The sequence below is a fragment of the Rhinoderma darwinii genome, chromosome 2, assembly GCF_050947455.1.
Source record: "Rhinoderma darwinii isolate aRhiDar2 chromosome 2, aRhiDar2.hap1, whole genome shotgun sequence".
Lineage (NCBI taxonomy): Eukaryota > Metazoa > Chordata > Amphibia > Anura > Rhinodermatidae > Rhinoderma > Rhinoderma darwinii.
Genome location: NC_134688.1, coordinates 383,805,151 through 383,822,189, shown reverse-complemented (window position 1 = coordinate 383,822,189; position 17,039 = coordinate 383,805,151). Strand labels below are relative to the sequence as shown.

The 17,039-nt window shown below is 42.4% G+C and overlaps 1 protein-coding gene across 1 annotated transcript in view; it reads right to left on the bottom strand.

Moving 5' to 3' along the window:
- The window catches only part of MID1 (midline 1), a 349,475-nt gene extending 339,014 nt beyond the window's left edge, over nucleotides 1–10,461 (bottom strand). Inside the window, exon 1 of the mRNA XM_075853965.1 lies at nucleotides 10,371–10,461. The gene's annotated coding sequence lies outside the window, so the exon portion shown is untranslated. The remainder of the gene's footprint in view (nucleotides 1–10,370) is intronic.
- Between the last annotated feature and the right edge of the window lie 6,578 nt (nucleotides 10,462–17,039).

The following is a 17,039-nucleotide window of genomic DNA, read 5'->3' as shown; positions in this document are numbered from 1 at the left end:
CTGTAGTAAGCAAGCCACAGATGTATGAAATCTTTTTGCCCTAAGGCTGGTAGAAATTTGAAAAAAGATGGTGGTTTTTGTAGTGCTATGCTATTAAGCCAATGTCATAATGATTAGTCCTTTGGGACCCAAAACACCTGTCTCTGCCCAACTGTCCACTAATAATGAGGGACTGATCTATGGGAGAAAATGACTTCCTAGTGATTCTCTCTCTATCCAATATCATTCAGTTTGCGTTGAAATTACCAACCAGGGTTCACAATTAAATCTAAAAATTAAAAGGTCAGTCCACAGAAGAGAAAAGTTGGCATGGCCACATACACTGCAGGTAATGTGCCTTTATTCCAATCAGAGGTTTACAAAGAGAGGAGAGTGTGGCCCTTCAGAACAAAATTAGATTTTGACCAATCCAGTCCCTTGTATAAAATGGTATGGTGCAGTGGCGTAACTATCGCTATAGCAGCCGTAGCGACTGCTACGGAGCCGCAGCATGAGGGGGCCTGTGCCATCCGCCGGCACAGGCCCCCCCACCCATGGCCGGAGGCTCCGCTAGCAGCCGCTATGGCTGCTACAGCTCGACGCCACTGAAGGGGTTGTTCCTACAAAAGACATGCATCCCCTATCCACAGGATAGGGGATACATGTGGGATCGCTGGGACGCCCAGCGATAAGGAGAACGGGGGACCGAATGTCCCTTGAAGTTCTCCATGACAAACCTCGGACTTCCGGGGTCTGTCGGCAGCTCCATTGAAATGACTTGTGCACAGGTCACGCTTGTGCGCATGCGTGACCAGCGCTCCTTTAATTTTTATTGAACTGCCCAGACCCTGGAAGTTCGAGCTTTGTCATGGAGAACTTCGAGGGACTTTCGGCCCCCCGATCTCCTTATCGCTGCCAGCGATCACACATGTATCCCCTATCCTGTGGATAGGGAATACATCTCTTTTGTAGGACAAACTATAGGCCATTTTTTTTGTGGGTGGGTGTCTATATGGCGTTATCTACAGGGGGGGGGCTTTATGGTGTTATCTACAGGGGGGGCTGTATGGTGTTATCTACAGGGGGTGCTATATAGTGTTATCTACAGGGGGGCTGTATAGCGTAATCTACAGGGGGCTGTATGGCATAATCTACAGGAGGGGTTGTATGGCGTAACCTACAGGGGGGCTGAATGGTGTTATCTACAGGGGGCTGTATGGTGTTATCTACAGGGGGGGCTGCATGGTGTTATCTACAGGGGGGCTGTATAGCGTAATCTACTGGGGGGGCTGAATGGTGTTATCTACAGGGGGGCTGTATGGTGTTATCTACAGGGGGGCTGTATGGTGTTATCTACAGGGGGGCTGTATGGTGTTATCTACAGGGGGGGCTGTATAGCGTAATCTACAGGGGGCTGTATGGCATAATCTACAGGGGGGGCTGTATGGTGTAATCTACAGGGGGGTCTGTATGGCGTTATCTATAGGGGGATTGTATGGCTTTATCTACAGGGGGGTCTGTATGGCGTTATCTACAGGGGGGTTGTATGGAGTTATCTACAGGGGGGTTGTATGGCATTATCTACAGGGGGGGTTGTATGGCGTTATCTACAGGGAGTGCTGTATGGCATTATCTACAGGGGGTTGTATGGCTTTCTCTACAGGGGGGTCTGTATGGCGTTACCTACAGGGGCTGTATGGCGTTATGTACAGGGGGGGCTGTGTGGCGCTATCTACATGGGGGGCTGGATGGCGTTATCTACAGGGGGATGTATTTGGCGCTATCTACAAGGGGGCTGTTTGGTGCTATCTCTAGGGGGGTGCTATGTGGCAGAATCTATAGGGAGGCACTATCTACAAACTATAGGCCGTTTTTTTTGTGGGTGGGGGGTCTATATGGCGTTATCTACAGGGGGGGCTGTATGGTGTTATCTACAGGGGGGGCTGTATGGTGTTATCTACAGGGGGTGCTGTATAGCGTAATCTATAGGGGGGGCTGTATGGCATAATCTACAGGAGGGGTTGTATGGCGTAACCTACAGGGGGGCTGAATGGTGTTATCTACAGGGGGGGGCTGTATGGTGTTATCTACAGGGGGGGCTGCATGGTGTTATCTACAGGGGGGCTGTATAGCGTAATCTACTGGGGGGGCTGAATGGTGTTATCTACAGGGGGGCTGTATGGTGTTATCTACAGGGGGGGTTGTATGGCGTTATCTACGGGGGGGCTGTGTGGCGTTATCTACAGGGTGGTTGTATGACATTATCTACAGGGGGTTGTATGGCGTTATCTACAGGGGGCTGTATGGCGTTATCTACAGGGGGTGCAGTATGGCATTATCTATAGGGGGATTGTATGGCGTAATCTACTGGGGGGCGGTATGGCATAATCTACAGGGGGGCTGTATGGTGTAATCTACAGGGGGTCTGTATGGCGTTATCTGCAGGGGGGGTTGTATAGCGTTATCTACAGGGGGGGTTTGTGTGGCGTTATCTACAGGGGGGTTGTATGGCATTATCTACAGGGGGTTGTATGGCGTTATCTGCAGGGGGCTGTATAGCGTAATCTACGGGGGGCTGAATGGTGTTATCTATAGGGGGGCTGTATGGTGTTATCTAAAGGGGGGCTGTATAGCGTAATCTACAGGGGGGCTGTATGGCATAATCTACAGGGGGGCTGTATGGTGTAATCTACAGGGGTGTCTGTATGGCGTTATCTACAGGGGGGGTTGTATGGCGTTATCTACAGGGGGGGTTGTGTGGCGTTATCTACAGGGGGGTTGTATGGCATTATCTACAGGGGGTTGTATGGCGTTATCTACAGGGGGGCTGTATGGCGTTATCTACAGGGGATGCAGTATGGAATTATCTACAGGGGGTTGTATGGCGTTATCAACAGGGGGCTGTATGGTATTATCTACAGGGGGTGCAGTATGGCATTATCTATAGGGGGGTTGTATGGCGTTATCTACAGGGGCGTCTGTATGGCGTTATCTACAGGGGGGTTGTATGGCGTTATCTACAGGGGGGGGTTGTATGGCATTATCTACAGGGGGGTTGTATGGCATTATCTACAGGGGGTGCTGTATGGCATTATCTACAGAGGGGTTGTATGGTGTTCTCTACAGGGGGGTCTGTATGGCGTTATCTACAGGGGCTGTATGGCGTTATGTACAGGGGGGGCTGTATGGCGCTATCTACAGGGGGAGCTGTATGGCATTATCTACAGGGGGGTTGTATGGTGTTCTCTACAGGGGGGTCTGTATGGCGTTATCTACAGGGGCTGTATGGCGTTATGTACAGGGGGGGCTGTATGGCGCTATCTACAGGGGGGGCTGGATGACGTTATCTACAGGGGGATGTATTTGGCGCTATCTACAAGGGGGCTGTTTGGTGCTATCTCTAGGGGGGTGCTATGTGGCAGAATCTATAGGGAGGCACTATCTACAAACTATAGGCCGTTTTTTTCGTGGGTGGGGGGTCTATATGGCGTTATCTACAGGGGGGACTGTATGGTTTTATCTACAGGGGGGGGCTGTATAGTGTTATCTACAGGGGGGCTGTATAGCGTAATCTACAGGGGGGCTGTATGGCATAATCTAGAGGAGGGGTTGTATGGCGTAATCTACAAGGGGGCTGTATGGTGTTATCTACAGGGGGGCTGCATGGTGTTATCTACAGGGGGGCTGTATAGCGTAATATACAGGGGGGGGCTGAATGGTGTTATCTACAGGGGGGCTGTATGGTGTTATCTACAGGGAGCTGTATGGTGTTATCTACAAGGGGGGCTGTATAGCGTAATCTACAGGGGGCTGTATGGCATAATCTACAGGGGGCTGTATGGTGTAATCTACAGGGGGGTCTGTATGGCGTTATCTACAGGGGGGGTTGTATGGCGTTATCTACAGGGGGGGTTGTATGGCGTTATCTACAGGGGGTGCAGTATGGAATTATCTATAGGGGGTTGTATGGCGTTATCTACAGGGGGGTCTGTATGGCGTTATTTACAAGGGGGGTTGTATGGCGTTATCTACAGGGGGTGCAGTATGGAATTATCTATAGGGGGCTGTATGGTGTTATCTACAGGGGGGCTGTATGGTGTTATCTACAGGGAGCTGTATGGTGTTATCTACAAGGGGGGCTGTATAGCGTAATCTACAGGGGGCTGTATGGCATAATCTACAGGGGGGTTGTATGGCGTTCTCTACAGGAGGGTCTGTATGGCGTTATCTACAGGGGCTGTATGGCGTTATATACAGGGGGGCTGTATGGCGCTATCTAAAGGGGGGGCTGGATGGCGTTATCTACAGGGGGATGTATTTGGCGCTATCTACAAGGGGGCTGTTTGGTGCTATCTCTAGGGGGGTGCTATGTGGTAGAATCTATAGGGAGGCAGTATCTACAAGGGGTGGTTGTGTGATACCCAAAAGTTTGCTATGGGGCCCAGTCTTTCCTAGTTACACCCCTGGTATGGTGGTATATCAATATGACCTCTTTCGCTTTCAATTGTTTACTAAGTTATGGTACTTGTATAGAGGTTAGTACCTGCACAAGTCCAAAGGGGAAGGATTATAGGGCCAATCTGACTAAAGGCACTTTTACACGGGCCAATTATTGGGCAAATGCTCGTTCATAGAACGCTTGTTGCGGTAATTGCCCTGTTTGCGGATAAACAAGGCAGCAATCAGCAGATGAACGAGCAAACTCTCGTTCATTTGCGGATCGTATCATTTTAGCTGCCTAAAATATTATCGTTGTCGGCAGCCCATCTTCCTGTGTAAACAGGGAGACGTGCTGCTGACATGATAATAATGTTGTTATGGAATCACTGGTTGAGCTATTCCCAAGGTGGAAGCTTAATGAATTACTATGTGAGCGATTCCCCAAAGGCTGCTGGAGACTGTCAGGAATGGGTGTGCAAGTAAATCCGCAAACCCAAATCCGTCACAACTCTGATCAACAGTGTTTAAGGCTACTCTATTGTTTTCGCCAGAGCCCACCGCATTGCAGGTTGGATTTTGCGGCATAGAACCCAGCTTGCTTTAACAGAGTTCATTTACCAGAACAGATAACAAGACAGCCAGAGGGTAACAGGAAGCCCAAATAACAAAGCTAGGGGATATCAGGAATTGCAAAGGTCAAAACCAGCCGGGAACAGATAGTCCAAATCAGAAAGCAAAGGGTAATCCAGAGACAAGACGAGGTCCAGTTCCAAGAAGTCAAAATAGTCAAAGGTGCAGTGTATAGTCAGTAGCTTGATCAAAAACATGCAGAAAGGAAATTCACAAGCAAAGAACACAGAAGCAACACAGGTTTAAGTACTCCACCTTTACACCTGACATTAAGACAGACAGAGAAAAGGGATAGGCTGAACAACTAAAACCAGAACCGCCCAGAAACCAGAACCGCCCAGAAGTCATAGTAATCTTAAAGGGACGGGCGTTTCCTAACAAATGTATGGGGACGAGCGATCGGAGTAACGAGCGCTCCTCCCATACTAGCTCCTTATGAAAGGAGCAAACGCACGTTGATCAACGAGCTGTCTCGTTGATCGGCGCTCATTTACTTGGCCCCGGACGGGCCATGTAAGAGGACCTTATGAGCCCTTTTCTCTAAGGGCCCTCTATCAATTACAGGCTGTACAGTACCTCTATGGGACATACACCCTTGCTAGTAGTCAGGTTTCTGCTCTTATTCCAATAATCACATACACACGAGACAAGAATTGTGTGACTTTTGCTGGTGCTATAATAACTCTACAGAATAATGTGGATATATATTTCTTATAAAAATTTCTAGAAAAACCAACTGAAACTAAACTCCTAAACTTGTTTATTTTTCTCACAGAAATCCTCTCAATTGCAGATAACCTATAAACCATTTCTGCCTGTATCATTCAGTAGTCTGGTTGTAGTATGTTTGCTTTGAAAAATTTTTATGAGGAGGTAAAGAAATAGCACAATCTTTCCCTAGACAGAATTCCACCATTACATCTGGAGGCAGTCACAACTTAAAAGGCTGTAAAATGCCACAGGCATGTCTTTTAGATATAATAGTCCTGACTCGGCTATGGAGAAAAAGGTGAATACTGTATTTCATAACTGTACACCCAACTGTGGATATGTGTGAACCACAGTGTAAAAGTTTTAATGGGAGTCTGACCTAGACCCAGAGCCAGGTAAAATGATTGCTTCCAGTTGGAGCATTTGCATTGCTTCAATCTAGTTTTTCTTAAAAACTTCTGTTAAGCTTTGGAAGAGTCCAAAAAATAGAGTAAATCCTCTTGTGAAATAAGATACTAATTCTCATTCTCACACTGGAAAGGAAACTACGTGGTGCTTTTACGGAAAACAGTGTTTTGTAATCTTTTTACACACAAAGCTGCCAAACCACTCAGTCTAGAAGTATCACACATAAAGGTTCTCACCAGGGACATGAATTCAATGAGGATGATGATGATATACACAACGAAATATAAGATGCAGAGATTTGTAATGTATACATACTGTATATATATATATATATATATATATATATATATATATATATATATATATATATATATATATATATATATATATATATATATATATACACTTTATAAAATATAATACAATACAGGTTCCATTAAGGCCAGTTTCATATGAGCATAATAGGGGGGCATTTTTTGTGTCTGTATAGTGTGTCGACAACTCCTGGCCCATCCACGTGTCTGATGACCCAAACCAACTTGCATAGGGATCAATGATGTTGTTAGCTTGCATGATTAAACCTGCAGTCAGGCGGGGACAATTGGCCATAAAACAGGTGCAAAAATATTCCTGTATAACACATACAGTTCCTGAGGCATAAAGTGAAATGGCGCTGTATTGGAGGTGGGGAGAAATCAGGGATATACTATGTGTCTGTCAAAATGCTGCGCCTTAAGGCATGTAATAGTGCCGCTGGAGACAAAGTACTCACCTCGCTTCATGGATGGATGAAGCTCTCAGTTTGCAACGGGCTTAAATGACATAAGGTATGGGTCACATGAACTTACGCCGGACTGAACTTACCTTTTTAAGGGGGTCAACCAGCATTAGAAAAAGCACTTGTCCATGGGCTGTGTCTAGCATTGCAGCTCATCCACATTCAAGTAAATAGGACAGGGCTACAATGCCATTCAAAGCCCATGGACAAGAGTGACACTGTTTCTGGTAAAAAGCATACCTTTTTTTCAATTGGGGCAACCCCTAAGTTTTACACAAATAAGTCAAAAACATTTTCATGAACAATGATTTAACATGTTAAAAATGTAACTATAAACTAAAATGAATTGGTTATTTTTTCCAATTTGTACCATAAAAAAGTTGGTTTATACAATTGGAAATTACATTAGAGGACTGCATTGTATAAATACAATCTTTCAGAAAGTATTACATACTCCTTATTAAATTGTCAGAGTCTGTGAGTGGGCTGAGAAAGAACTAGCCTGGAATGTAAGAATGGAGGAGGGGATGTACAGTTCTTTGTGTTTAGCCATTTGGTGCAAATAAAAGCCCCCTGCAGTCAACTTAGCACAACATCTATACCTGCCCACTTGTTCATGAGTCAACATGTCAAACTAATTGGTCAACAAATGCTTTGTGTTTTGTCTTTGCTCAGTTTTCCTGTGGGCATCACTGTGATAGGTATTCTTCACAGATTCATCTACAAGGGGGAGCTAACTTAAAGCAACAAAACACTTTAAATCCCCTCCTCCTCTTTTATTCATTCACAGGGTTTACTTTCATATTCAAAACAATGACCTTTATAGGATTTTCACATTTCATTCAATTCAAAAACATTATTTTGAAATTATTTATTTAATTGTAGACTGACTCAAAAAAATAAAATTAAAGTGCAAAGTTATCAAAATTTACATTAAAAAGAAAGATGATGATCGGATCAATGAACACAAGGGATAGCAAATGAAAAAAATGAAATTAAGACCAGAAAAATTTAGTTTCTGTGCTGTACAATTCTTTGTGGTTCTCTTTCAAAAACTAAAATAACAGAAGAGCGATCCATCATATTGTAGATTTGTATAAACTGCAGCACACCAGCTACAATGCCAGGAAGCCACAGGGTGTTCAAGGATCTATCATGAGGAGGGGTCTGTGTCCTTTCTTGGACTCATCAGCAAAACACAGCTGTTTCATTTTCATTTTGTACAATTTTCTAGTGGAAAAAATATATATTTGGGAATTCTATACTTAGTAAATATGTCCACAGTATTAGGATAAGAATAGACAACAGATAGGGCTGATTCCTAAAGCGTATTACATGATTCATGTTGCATGATTGACAGCTTTCAATTCCCTCCGACAGAAATAAATGTAAATGTGCCACTACTATAGGCAACAGTGTCAGATTGCAGAAAAGCTTCAGTCAGGTATCGTAGACCTTACAAAAATAAGAATAATATTTTCATATCTTCATATTTTTTAACTACTTGATATGGTTTTTCCATCACTTTTGTTTACTAAAATATCTTTATGATTTTACACATCAATATTAAACTAAAGAGAATTATACCACATTTTCTAAAGAGTTATCTTAGAATTGGGTATCCCAAACAGGTTTCTCTTGGAATTTTGACAGCAGGTGTAGTAAAATAATTTCAATCTGTCCAAAAATGTTTTGGCCCGGGGCAGTCAAAGCAGCCACTTAAAGGGGTATTCTAGCCTCCAGCCTTTTACACCTATCCACTGGATAGGTTAAAAAATGCTGGATCGGTGGGGATCTGTCCCCTGGTCCCCTGATCCTCCCAGCTGCAAGGCAACGTTTTAGAGCAGTTTAAATGGATGGGATCTGTGGGTACCTACAGAGGGAGCAGACAAGGGGATCGGTGGGTACCTGCAGAGGGAGCACACCAGGGGACCAACAGCACCCATGCTTCCAGTCTAAGCCATTTTGGCTCTGGGCAACGTCCCCCCACAGATACAGCACTACAGCAACACTGACCACCACACAACACCACAAAAAAGGGTTTCTACCTATTTTGTTGTCAATTTGGCCACAGAGACTACAAGGAAAGGTGAGCTTTTTCCATCTGTTCATTTTTTTGTGGTGTTGTGTGGTGGTCAGTGTTGCTGTAGTGCTGTCTGTGGGGGGATGTGGCACAGAGCCAAGATGGCTTAGTCTGGCAGCATGGGTGCTGTTGGTCTTCTGGGTTGCTCCCTCTGCAGGTACTGTCTGTCAGTAGCATTGGTTGCCATGCGATACTGTACTTGATAGAGTAGGGACCCACTTTAAAGAGGTCGCCGTGAAGTGGCAGGTGGGCTCACACAGTTTGATCAAAATGTAAACTAAGAGCCTCATGTTCATAAATTTTTTAATTTTGCCGACCCGCAAAAGATAAATTATCGCATAGTGGATGTACGGTCCAGGTTTTCTTCTCTCCCATTGGTAAACAGATTTACAGGATGTTATATTTCAGTCAATAGAAAGCAGTCAGCAAGTGTTAAAAAGTCTTTCCTAGACAACTGGTATTGAAAAGCTTGCAATAGCTTGACTGATACAATGTAACTACAGTGCAGTCATTATCTTATGTATGCACCCTGACCAGGATGTGATAAAATTACTATTCTCAAAAAGGATTAGAGATGTTAATAAGTTATTTTAACTAAAAGCAAGCAGAATGCTCCCTTTCTTTTGATCTGTTTGTTTGTCTAATGACTCACATCTGCCACCTAATGGCAACAAATCTATAATTCAGTTTAAAAGTTAAAAATAGGTGGGATATTTTGTAGTGCATTTCAATTAAGCCTAAAAACAAGTATTTTTTGTTACAACGGTAGATCCTCTTACCAGATTTACAGCAACTACATTCTTCCAAAGGTTCTGCAATCATTAACTTGCAAGAAATACTTATGTTTAACTGTTTCTGACCATGGTCCTTCTCAGCTACAGTACATGTCAATGCATTTACATTTACAACAAACAAATAATCTAGTACCATGATGCTTTAATGATTGATGCTTTATATACCTTATATATGTGCTATTTAAATTAGCTGAAGGTAATGAAATATGAGTATGATTTATGGTGACAACCATCTAGAAATATGATTGACATGAAGTGGGCCACATGGTGGCTCATTACTTAGTATGCATTGTGAATGCTAATTTCAAGTCCAATAAGTGAGTTTTGTAGTTCTACATATGGTACCCTGGTTTCCTCATACACTCCAAAAACATATACGTATGATAAGTGACTTATAAAATTTAGCCCTAGCATATAAGTGCGTGTGTACGCTGAGACAGAGAGCCCTGAGGACAGGGATGTTAGCCAATATAATCTGCGCAGCTGAATATGTTGGCGCTATATAAATAATTAGAACTAAATAAATAAATAATTATTAAAACCTTACCTTGACTTTTTGACACATGAGATCAGTCAAAAAAAAGTAAGCAAATAGCACAACAACATCTTGATCAGCTCTCGCCAGCAGCGCAGCATCTGCCAGTTTCTTGCAGTCTTTACTAACAGTGGATTTGTCTCAGAATTAGCCACCCACTTAACAGTGAAAAAAAACCTTATCATCTCATGCTGGTTGCCATAGTTTACCGTAGGTCCTCCCCCTCCTTGTAGAGCCATTAAATAAAGCAAAACGGACTATTTTCATCATCTTCCAAATCAGCTCCCAGCCACGGAGAATGAGGCAAATCAAAGCATTTGTAAATTATATGACTGTATGCTTCATACATAGACAGATCCAACATAGAAGAACACACAGAAAGACAGATAGCTAATAGAGTTATGCTTTAAGACAGACAGATACTGTATATACTGAAGAAAAATATATATAGATAATGTATAGAGAGGTAGATTAGACAGATATGGAATAATAATACAGATATTTAATAATCAGGTACAGTATACTCCACACGTGTACCAAGAATGCCGGCGGCAAAACTAATACATGCCACAACTTCTTTTTTTTAATGTATAGAAACAAAGAAAAATAGACATTAGAGTAATAATAGATAGATAGATAAAAAAAATAGATAGATGATAGATTGATAGATAGATAGATAGATAGACAGCTGTGTCCTCCCTTGCCTTTGCTTGAATTTGGTTAAAGACTCCAATTTCTAATTAAACCGATTCAATACAATATTGCGACATGCTGGCAAAACCCTTGATAGGGTTAGAACAGCTCCATGTGATATGCTCCAATTACACACACATGTGAAAGTAACAAGATTTAGTGTTTGGATCTATATGGGTCCTTTTTCAACAATAGCAGGGTACAGGTAACATATATAAGTCACATGATCAAACAGCAAAGATCAAGAAAGTGGTAACATTCAGATATATACCGTTTACCCATAACATTAAAACCACTGACAGGTGAAGTGAATAACATATATTATATTGTTACAATGACACCTGACAAGGGGTGGGATATATTAGACAGCAAGTGAATAGTTAGTTCTTGAAGTCGATGTGTTGGAATCAGGAAAAATGGTCAAATGTAGGATCTGAGCGACTTTGACGAGAGCCAAATTGTTATGGCAAGACGACTGGGTCAGAGCATCTCCAAAGGGGTAGGTTTTGTGGGGTGTTCCCGGGATGCAGTGGTGAGTACCTACCAAAAGCGGTCTAAGAAAGTATAACCGGTGAACTGGCAACAGGGCCATGGGCGCCCAAGAGAAGGCTAGCCTGTCTAGTCCGTTCCCACAGAAGAGCTACTACAGAAAATATTGCTGAAAAAGTTGATTTTGGCTTTGATAGACAGGTGTCAGAACACACAGTGCATCGCAGCTTGCTGCATTTAGGGCTACATAACCGACGAGTGGTCAGAGTGTCAATGCCAACCCCTATCCACCACTGAAAGCAACTATAATTGGCAGGTGAACTTCAGAACTGGACCATGGATCAATCCCAGAATGTGGCCTAGTCTGATGAATCACATTTTATTTTACATTATGTGGGAGCCATTGGGTCCTGGTATTCACGTGGATGTTGCTTTGAATCGTACCACCTACCTAAACATTGTTGCATACCAAGTACTTCCCTTCATGGCAATGGTATTCCCTAAAGGCAGTGGCCTCTTTAGGCAGAATAATACACCCTGCCACAATGATAGAATTGTTCAGGAATGGTTTGAGGACTTGGCCTCCAAATTCTCTAGAGCTCAATCCGATTGAGCATCTGTGAGATGTGCTGGAAAAACAAGACCGATCCATTGGGGCCCCACCTTGCAATTTACAAGACTCAAAGGGTCTGCTGCTAACATCTAGGTGCCAGATACCACCGGACACCTTTGAAGGTCTGGTGGAGTCCATGCCTTGGCAGGTCAGAGCTATTTTAGCAGCACGATATTAGGTGATTTTAACCCCTTTCCGGGTATAGTTTTTTCTATATTTATATTTATTTTTTCTAAAATTTATTTTGTGTCGCCAAATTCCGAGAGCCATAACTTTTTTATTTTTCCGTCGATCAAGTGGTATGAGGGCTTATTTTTTGTGGGATAAGCTGTAGTTTTTAATAATACTATTTTGGTGTACATGCGAATGCTTGATCACTTTTTATTACATTTTTTGTGGGAGATTAGGTGACCAAAAAATAGAAATTCTGGCGTTTACAATTTTTTTTACGCCGTTCACCGTGCGGGTTAAATAATGATATATTGTAATAGTTCAGACTTTTACTATGCTCTAGGGGGAAAATACGAAAAGGTTTTTTTTTTTTTACTTTTAATATTTACATTTTTTTTTACACAAAAAAACAAACTTTATTTAACTCATTTTTACTTTTTTTATTAGTCCCCCTAGGGGACTTCAACCAGCAATTGTTAAATCGCTTGCACGATATACTGCAATACTAATGTATTGCAGTATATCGTGATTCTGACAGGCATCTATTAAGCCCTGCCGGAGGCCGGGCTTAATAGGTGCACAAAGATGGCGGACCTAGGGGCTTTCATTAAGCTCCAATGCAGCCATAGCAACCATCGCCCCCCGCAATTGTGTTGAGGGGGGGCGCGATGAGCTGTTAGAGGGGGTCGCCCCCCTCTTTCTAACGATTTAAATGCTGCGGTCGCTATTGACCGCAGCATTTAACGAGTTAAAAGAGCGGGATCGCGCTCGAGCGCGATGCTGCTCGTTGCTCTGAAGTGTCGGCTGTAACATACAGCCGACACCGGCATCATATGGAACGGGTTCACTCTGTGAGCCCGCTCCATTCTTCCCCTACCCGACTTTGGCGTATGGATACGTCAAATGTCGGGAAGGGGTTAAAATTATTTCTGATTGTTGTATGTTGTAGTAATAAGATACAAGGACATATTATAATTAGGAAGGAGCATCATATCAGCTATTAGAGATTGCATAGATAATATAATGATAGATGATATAATAATAGAGGGATATATAAATAACAATCTTATCCACATGCTGCATATAAAAATCTGCCGAAAAAACTTTCATAATTTGACCTGCGGTGCGGTTTTTATTCCGCAGCATGTTTATGCTTCGGAATCGCTGCTTTCTGTTGCGGGTTTTCACCATTGTATTCAATGGAGAGGTAAAACCTGCAACAAATAGCAAATATTGCAATTTTTGCAGTAAAAAAAAAAATACAAAATCGCAACTCAGAAAAAAAAAGAAGCTTATACTTACTCCGTTCTCTATACTTCTCCGTGCAGGCCGGCCTCCTGCGTTGACGTTTCATCCCTTGGGACTGCTACAGCCAATCACAGGCTGCAGCGGTCACATGGGATGAAACGTCATCCCAGGAGGCCAGGCTGCACGGTCGCGTCGCCATGACTACGGGAGGGATAAGTATAACTTTCTGCAGCGGACATGCCGCCTGAAAAATTGCACTACTTTGGTGTTGTTTTTCATCTGGAATTCCCTGTGGGGTCCAAGGAGGAAACGCTGTGTACTTTTACGTGAGCACGGCCTACAGCATTACATATAATAGATGCCGACGGATAGTCACATAATTTTTTGCAGTTGCTTTTTTCATCTTGGCATAGTACACAGAATCTTTTGACTTCTGGCAAACAGCTAAAACTAGTAAAAACAACAAACACAACATCATCTTTTCCCTTTCCTAGGAAATGAAGTATTCTACAGAGAATTTAAAGCTAAGAGATACTTGATGATAATGGCTTCAGAGCTTTAATGTAACATAGTTTGGAAGTTTTTATGGATTTCAAAGACGTACATTAGTAATGTATCCTTTTACATTAGCATATTGAGTCAAACAACAATTTTATCAAGACCGTTGGAAGTTGAAAAGTAAAAGCTTTCCGAAATCGCTGAAAAATTAACTCATTGTGTACAATTCTCCAATATTTCTGAGCTCACTGTGTTAAATATATACAGTATACCGATTCTGTTTCATTAATGATTAAATACTGCTGTCATTTCAAGTAAAATAATATTCTGCTGAAATTCTACATAAATTAAGTGAATTTTTGATAGAACATGTATCCACATAATGAGATTACAACACCTCTGTTGAGATTTACAGCTTTTGAATGATCTGTTACTACTGTTAGGGTATATTCACATGTTGCAGTTGAGGTGCAGTTAAAAAAATTCATCTGAATTTGGGTCGTTTTTTGATGTGGTTGAGGTTAAAAACTCATTGAAAACTTGTTAAATCACAGTAAAAATCCATGCGGTTTTCCAAATGTGTTTTTAATGCGGTTTTTAAGTGCACCTCATCTATAAGAAGAGGTTATCAAAATATTGGATTTCCTGAAAAAGCTCTTTAAAATTGTCTTGTTTTAAATACATTAGGCTACCTATAGTAATTTTAAGTATTTAAAGATGCATCCACATCCATGGTGCTACTTGTTCGGTTGTGAATAGAAGAACACTGTATAGTAAAGTTGCATTGAAATGTATTTTATGTACTATAGCTGTTCTCTTTATGTGCTGAATGCTGTTTTGTCAGCCTTCTGTCAGCCTTCTGCTTCTGACTGACACTATCATCTACTAGTTCAGTTGAGATACAGAGGCAATCATTTAGGAGAATGAGCACTGGTGTGTATGCTGGCCTCTGCTGGAGAATGTAAATGTATCACAGGCATACGTTAAACATAAATGTTAAATGTATACGTCAGGGAGCTTCCCCGGGGTCGGATCCCTGAGAAGACCATCGGGTAGTGTCACTGTCCATATATGGACAGGGATGTCTGGGGCCTTCTCAAGGTTGGAGTCCCCCGCCAGAGCACTTCCGATGCCCTGGCCGGAGACTCTTGAATTGCAGAGCTCATAACATCAATGTCCACATATGGACAGTGACCTCAGGAGCTTCCCCAGGGCTGGAGACCACAGCCAGAGCATTTCTAATGGTCTGGCCAGGGACTCCGGCATTCTAAAGTTCCTGACATCACCGTCTATATATATTGAGGTAGCATTTTGCCCCGGCGGCTTGGTAGACGTATCCCACTGTATGCTTATACAGTTGAATATGTTGTAGACTTCCGTCGAAGGTATATAGAAGGAAAAAAAAGTGATGTGAAGGGGCCTTACTGCATGCATTTATGCATTGAACTCAATAATAAAACAGTATGTGGATAACTCCTAAGCTTCCCCTAGTGGCAGGCTGCTGGAATTGTATCATTTATCATCCTGTCTATGCAGGCAATTTGGAGCTCTGTATGAAAAAACAGAGCTCTGAACACTATAAAGATATACAAATATAATGGTGGTTTCTCTTGGCTCAAATACCCACAAAATCTCTCTCAGACCGGAGCAGGCAAAACTAAATTGGGTATGATCCAACAAATACCCTAAATAGCATATATAAAGTACAGTGAAGTTTACCGCTCAGACGGCACTGGTAACAGTCCAATATCATTCAGTATAGACACTCTCTCCCAGAAAAATGCAGTGGACAGTCCGCAATCCAATGAGGGTGTGGATGGTAATTCTTATCCTTGTAGTTCCACCAAGCTCCTTATCGTCTCCTTCCACATTCAAAGAACTCCTGGTAGGAAAAGGATCTTATGTCTCTAATAGATGGAAAAAGGAAGACACATAGTGCAACACCCTCTGCAAAAAGATTGCTCCACGCCAAGTTTAATCCATACTCACAGAAGTAACAAGAAATAAAAGCATCAAGGTAAGTAAAAATCTTTAAAATTTCTAGGCGGCACGCCAAACACTCTCGCCCGACCCTGGGTTTCGCCCTTCCGGCTTCCTCTGGGGCATCCCAGAGAGTGTTTGGCGTGCCACCTAGAAATTTTAAAGATTTTTACTTACCTTGATGCTTTTATTTCTTGTTACTTCTGTGAGTATGGATTAAACTTGGCGTGGAGCAATCTTTTTGCAGAGGGTGTTGCACTATGTGTCTTCCTTTTTCCATCTATTAGAGACATAAGATCCTTTTCCTACCAGGAGTTCTTTGAATGTGGAGGGAGACGATAAGGAGCTTGGTGGAACTACAAGGATAAGAATTACCATCCACACCCTCATTGGATTGCGGACTGTCCACTGCATTTTTCTGGGAGAGAGTGTCTATACTGAATGATATTGGACTGTTACCAGTGCCGTCTGAGCGGTAAACTTCACTGTACTTTATAAAGATATACAGTATTAAAAATTTTTTTCACATTTCTTTCATTTTATCAGTGTTATCACAGCCTGCAGCATCTCTATCCTATATCCTCATGACAACTCTTCATGTTCTCTGGCCTTGTTCAGCATTGCCATAGGGTTGTAGATGTGGTCTGGCATCCATTGACTAGTATGTGACAAAAAGGCTATGATTTAAGTTCAGAAGAGAAGATACTGCCATTACCACAATCATGACAATGAATGCATAATTATTGCACACAGTATGGCCAGAATGAGAAACTCAACAAATCAATTGCCTAGAGATTATGGAGATTAAGTTTAATCCCTTGGTGCACCTTAATTTAAATGCACAGGTTCCCGCTGTAACAGCTGGGATCAAAGAAATTTCTGATTCTGGCTGTTTAAACCCTTAGATGCCATGGTCACATGGGACATGAGGCAGGGGTGGGACATAGAAGTTACAGATCACGAACTTTACTACAAGTACTGGGAACGGT